Source organism: Talpa europaea (genome assembly GCF_964194135.1).
Source record: "Talpa europaea genome assembly, chromosome: 15".
Lineage (NCBI taxonomy): Eukaryota > Metazoa > Chordata > Mammalia > Eulipotyphla > Talpidae > Talpa > Talpa europaea.
In genome coordinates, this window is record NC_140083.1 from 79341281 (window position 1) to 79348189 (window position 6909).

Consider the following 6909-nt stretch of genomic DNA (forward strand, 5'->3'; position numbering starts at 1 on the left):
CTGAATCATACAGTAGTTCTATTTTTAATTTTCTGAAGAACCTCCACACTTTTCCATAGTGGCTACACCAAATAAATCCCAACCAACAGTGCACAATGGTTCCATTTTTCTCCACATCCCACACTGGTCATTTCTTGCCTATTTGATAATAGATAGCCATTCTAACAGGTATGAGGTTTGGATTTGCATTGTCCTGATGATGAGTGATGGTGCACATCTTTTCATCTACCTCTTGGCCATTTTATTTTTGTTGTTGTTTGTTTTTTAAGATTTATTTATTTATGCATACAAGAGCTGGGGTGCAGGCCAGAGATGTGGGGGGTGAGAGCATTCACCAGAGTAGGGAACAGAACAGGCAGATTGACTGAAATACACTGCTGAGAGGAGCAGCGGGAGAGACAGGAGAGGTCTGCCTCACCATGTGGGTTGCTCCCTGGCTGGCCGGGGGTCGAACTCATGCTGCTGAGGCTGTGGATTGCTTCATAGTGCGGTGCTTTAAGCCCTTGTGCCACCAGGGAGGCCCTGTTTGTTTTTTAAAGATTTTTTTATTTATGCATACAAGAAGTGGGGTACAGGTCAGAGGTGCAGGGGGTGAGAAGATTCACCAGAGACAGAGTGGAGAACAGAACAGGCAGACTGACTGAAGAACACTGCTGAGGGGAGCAGTGGGTGAGACAGGAGAGGTCTGCTGCACCATGTGGGTAGCTCCCTGGCTGGGGATTGAACTCATGCTGCAGTGGCTGGTGCTAGCTTGATAGCGCTGTTTTTAACCCCTGCACCACCAGGGAGGCCCCCTCCTTGGACACTTTGTCTGTCTTCTTTAGAAAAACATCTGTTCAGATCCTATGCCCATTTTTCAAACAGGTTTTTTTTTTTTTTTTTTACTACTAAAGTGTATGAGCTATGTATTTTGGATATTAACCCCTTATCAGATATATGACTTGCAAATCTCTCCCATTCAGTAGGCTGTCTTTCATTCTGTTGATGGATATGATTATTGGCTAAAGAATTGCTATGAATTAATCATTTATTTCTTGGTTAATTAGTGTGGCTATTGAAAGAACAATGCTTGCCCTACATAACTGTATTAGTCAGCTCTCCTGAAAAACAGAATATGATACATAAAACATACATAAAAGAAGATTTATTATCAGAATTGGTTCCTGCAGTTACAGAGGCCAGGAAGTCCCACAATCTGTTATCTACACACTGGCGAACCAGGAAAGCCAGTGCTATCATTCAGTCTGAGTCCAAAGGTTTGAGATGAGGGGCCCAATCCTGTAACTCCTGGTCTGAATTCAAAAGTCCAAGAATCAGGAACCACTATTGTCAGAGGACTGGAGAAAATGGATGTCTCAGCCTAAGCAGAGAGAGTGAATTCGTCCTTCCTCCAACTTTTGTTCTATTCAGGACCTAATCAGATTGGATAATGTCCTCTCCCACTAATGAGGGCAATCTTCTTTACGCAGTGCGCTGATTCAAAGGCTAATCTCAAACACACAGAAACCACCAATTATCTGAGCATCTCTTAGCCAAGTGGACACATAAAATAAATCATCACAATTACAAAATTGAATAGTACAAAAGATATACAATGAAAAGTCAGTCTTCCTCCTATCCCTGATGCCCAGTCCCATATCTTACTCCAGATACAACCCTTATTTACACTTTTTTAAATAATAGGTTGTTTTTTTTTTTAATGTATAGGTACATATAATTGTAATCTCATTTTACAGATGAGGACACTGAGGCCAAGAGAGGTTAAGTGGCTGCATGAGGTCACACACTCATTGAGCTAAACGAACTGATACTAGATCTTTCTCTTGACACCACGCTGCCAGCCTGACACCATCCTGAGCCCTCATGTGTGAACTGAGTGTGCATCCTGGACTGAGGGCCATGGGAGAGGAAGGGCTGCACATGGAACTTGCTGACGGCAGTCCCCAGTACTCAGCCACTGGGCGCCTCAGCAAAAGGCCGGGGACCTGGCCCAGATTAAGCTCCTGTGCAGAGCTGGGCAAATCTCCTGACTTCCCCACCTGTCCTTACTCACTGGGCTATGTTGGGATTCAAATAAACTAAGTAGAAAGGTGTTTGGAAAGTAAAAATGTTAAGGAAGTACCAGATGTTGATAGGGTTACTTTGTACTTTAATTTGTGTTCGCATGTATCTTTCCTAGAAGGGTGTTGCTTACTCACCGGTTCTTTCCAAGAGGGTTGACTCCCATTTCTCTGAGTCCCCAACCCAGTGCAGATAAGGAGCCTGTCAAAGGGGCTGCTGCATGGGCACCTAGAGAGTTCAGTGCCAAAGCTCATATCCAGGTAGTGCCACTTCCTTCAAGGAGCAATGCAAGAACCCCAACCAGCTTGAGTGTAGAACAGCTGAGTCAAGAAATTCAATCACGGGGACCAGGCTATTCCCCAAAAAAGTACCACTTGTCTCTTGCCCTCACCTATATTCTGTGACTACAAAGACAGTACTGTGTCCATTTAACCATCACTGCATAACAAAACACCCCAAAGCTTAAAGGCTTACAACAATAACCATTTATTAGTTCATAATTCTTCCCTGCCTTGGCGAGTTCTTCCGCTGGTCTCACCTGAAGTTGTTCGGGTGGCTGCAGTCACCTGGTGCAGGATGGCCCAAGATAGCCTCACTCGCACACAAGGCAGGAGCCGGGACTGTCAGCTCTTCAGCTGAACAGCCTGGTTTTCTCAACCTGGTAACGGCAGGTCCCAAGTGCTGTAAGCACTCTGGAAATCTACTCTCCAGAAGTCACACATTGTCACTTCTGACATATTCATTGGCCAAAGCAAGTCACAGGCAATTCTACATATAAGGACTAGGAAAGGAGAGTCTACCTCTTGAGGAAGGAGCTGTAAAAAATTTTGATCATGTTTTTCAATAATCCACTATGCAATGATTCCCATCGATCAACCATCCTGCACTTACCGAATGCCTAATATGCACTAGATACTGTGTTGAAGTATGAAGAAACCCCAAGACACAGTGTGTGCAGGAAAAATCGTCGAAGACTGAAATGAACAAAAAATCACTGGGTGCCTGCCAGGGGTGCTGGGCTTCGTCTGGGTGGGTCCTTTGGTGATATTTGATTCTATGGGAGTCTATGTCTTTGATTTTTTTAATTCATAAAAAGTTTAAAGACTCAATAGGGATTTAACATCGTATTTCCAGATATGCCCAAAAGATAGTCCATGTGTTCCATGAAACCTGCTCACTAGACTCATTTACAGCTCTGCAAGTTGGAAAACCTGGCAGTCATGCAAGTGATTTTTGTTCACAGAAATGCAAATCAGCTTTGTGGAGTGAAATAAACTGAGTTTCTGTCCACTAGAAAAGATAATTCCAAATATTACAGCCCAGGCCTTGCAGGCTATTCACCATTTGACGCATTCCTGGTTGCCTTGAACGTCTGCTCTTCACTTCGCCTTTCAGCTGGTTTTAACAAAGTGCAGACACCCTCCTCAGTTAAACACAACCTTGGCTGCACGTTCACTCTATGTGTATGTGAGAGTCATTATTTTACCTACTTGAAAATTATCCTATAACACAGTTTGCTCATCTGTGAAATGGCAATAATAATTGTACTTCTCCATAGGGCTGCTGGCTGGATGAAATTAGATAAAATCATTAGACATATTATCATGGTTCCAAGTTCAAAATAAATGCTTATAAGCATTAGCTGTTTTATTGCTGTGATTATGATTATTCAAAGGACTTAGAATTTAAGTAGAAATCTACAGAAAAAGGCAATCAAGTGTTGAAGTGCTCCATTAGGCTCTAAACTGTGTGGCAGAGATTATTAACTCTGGTATTCAAGCAGGCTATGATGAATCCAGAGTCATCCAGGAAGGTTTCCTAGAGGAGGAGTCATCTTAGGTGCTCCTTGAAGGATGGGCAGGACTTGGATAAGGACGGAGAAAGAAGAGGAAACCATCACAGGCAAGGCAAGGTCACGGTGGGAAAGAGTGTAACTCACCTGGTGATGAGTTCATCCTGAGCTCCTTTCCCCTGTTGCACTTGCCTTTGATGTGTCTATGAAGAGTATTTCACTATTTATTTTTCATTTATCCACAGACAAACAAGAAAAATCATAATCAGGTGAATTATTCTCTTTTCAACACCTGCAAGGGCACACAATTAAAGCATAAATTTGTAAACTCCAAGGGACAGGGCCGTTAGTTGTTTCTCAAAAGCATTTAAGCATTAAAGAGTCTGAACTGGTAAGTGAGGATAAAAAGAGGGTAGCTTACACATGCTACTGTGAAGCCTGGCCTAAAGAGCGACCCCAGATTGTGCTCCTGTGTGGGTCCAGGGGTGGGTTCGGATCTCAAACACTGTATGGCAAATCTCTAGTCAAAGTCCACACCAGTCCCACCTTTGACTAACAATCTCCAACACTCTGGCGTCCTTGGTGGTAGAGATTGGATTTGGGCCAGAATAGTCCACCCACACCCCTCAAACAGAAATCTTCATCATTTTCAGGGTACAAGGTTTTGGAGAGAGGAAAAAACAAACATGTATAAAAAAGCACTCTGATGTTTATAATCTAATCAGAAGGATGAAATAGACCAAGTCTGTAACTAAATGTGAAACTAGACCAAAAACATTGTCTTGGGACAATGTCTTGAAGTAGTTAGGGCTTCTCCTGCAAAGGACTTAGTACAACTGAAAAGGAACGGATTGCTCTAAGTGACGAGAACAGTGGGTAACAGTAGAAAAACCCAGCTTCAGTCCTCCCTGGTGGTGCAAGTGGCTGAGTCTCAGCAATATGAAGCAATCTGCAGCCACTGCAGCACGAGTTCAATCCCTGGCCAGGGAGCTGACCCACATAGGGTGCAGCAGACCTCTCCTGTCTCACCCGCTGCTCCCCTCAGCAGCGTCACTTGTGACACCTGGCAATAAACAGATCAATCATCGAGTCTACTTCCAAAATATATCTCTGTAAGTCCCTTTCCATTTCTATACTCTTGTCCAAATCACCATCCTCTCTCATCAGGATTACAGCAGCCGGGGCTGATTTAGCCAGCAGGTAAGCAGGTATGGTTCCTGGGTCCTGCTATTCTTTTAGAGGCCACAAAGCATTTTAATCTATTTTAAAATTATAAGAAAACATTTAGATCAAACAAAATGCTTTAAGGTATAATAGTATGTTCACCTCTGTACCAGCACAGTCATAAAACTTTTGATACCGTTTTTAGAGAGAAATGGGTCTATGGGGGCCTCCCCGGAGGCGCAGCGGTTGAGCACTGGGTTGCAGGGCTGCCGGCAGCCTCTGCAGCGCTGGTTCGATCCCCGGCTGCTCCCCGGCCACCGGAGGAGGGTCCCACATGGCGCACAGACCTCTCCTGCCGCCCGCTGCTCCCCTCAGCAGTGTCCTTCGGTCCTTCTGCCTGCTCTGCTCCCCGCTCTGGCTCTGGTGAATTCTCTCACCCTCCCGCGCTTCTGACTGTACCCAGTGCATGTATAAACAAAACAAACAAGCGAACAAACAAATAAATAAAGCATGCCTCTAAAAAAAAAAAAAAAAAGTATTAAAAAAATCAAAAAAAAAAAAAAAAGAAATGGGTCTATGAAGGCATAATGCCTAGAAAAATTATAACTGGGCCCTGACAATAACCACCTGTTAACTGGTCTTTCTCATCCTTTAGCAGATTAGTATAATCCATCCTCTACTTAGTAACCTAAGTAATTTTGGTGGTTTTTTAAAAATTTATTTTTAATGCTATTTTCTTTTTACATCATTGATCATTTTTAAACAATATTTGTTTCCTCCCTCCCTCAGGTTTAGTCCCTATAGAATTTCCTTCCCCAATACACCCATGCACCATCACCACAATTTTGGTTTTTATTAAAGTGTGTCTTTATACATTAAAGTGCACAAATCTTAAATGTACTATCTGAATGTTTACACACAGACTCATGGAACCACCACCCACGACAAGAGATACAGAACAACCCTTTTCAAAATTTCATTTTCAGATCATGACATTCCCTTGCATAAAATCATTCCACGCTTTTCCAGGCAAATTGGAGTAAAATCCAAACTCCTAAATGTGGCTTCAAGCCTCACATGACCCAACCCCCACCTCTCTCAAACTCACCTTGTATTCACCCCTGTCCCCCACCATAGTCTAGCTACTAGTCTTTAAACTCCTCAGTACGCAGATATTCCTGCCTTGCAGCTTTTTATGTAGACGTTCTTCTGCTGTCTTCCACGGCTCATAAAGTTCATAGAACTAGCTGTCTGCAATTCGAATCTGTTTAAGTGCCACTTCCTTAATCTTCCCAAACCAGGCAATCAAAAAGTTGCACCTAACTACCCTTTATCAAATCACCTTAATTACCTGCGAAGTCTTTATCGTTTCTAGTACTGTGTGTATTTACAGCTTACTGTCTTTCCCTCACTTGACTACAACCTCCTTTGGGACAATTTTGTTCTCTGTTGTACCCGAAAATGCCAAACCGGTGCCTCCATGAAAACCCTATAAAACCTAACATTGGCTAAATACCATGACAAAAAGTACCATTGGCCAGAGGAACATGCTAGCACGTAGGGCCATAAGGGCCTGATTTTCACTGAACCGAGTCAAAAACATTAAAAACTCGATGAGGTAACAAAAGCCCCTGGCAAACAAATGCTCAGTAGGTTACTTTCTCATGCGTTCGAAACAGCCCCAATAAAAGCCAGCCTGCCGCAGGCGAGCGGGCTTGCTCCGCCTGAACAAAACGCGATTTAAACACCAGCTCCGAATCTTGGCTTCAGAAAGCGCATTGTGGCCCGCCGTTCGGGTTCCAGCACCCCGCGTTCGGTGCCACAGACGTGGAACCCCGGGCGCGCCCCGCCCCTTCCGCTCAGCCCCGGGCCGGAAGTCCAGGAACCCGGCG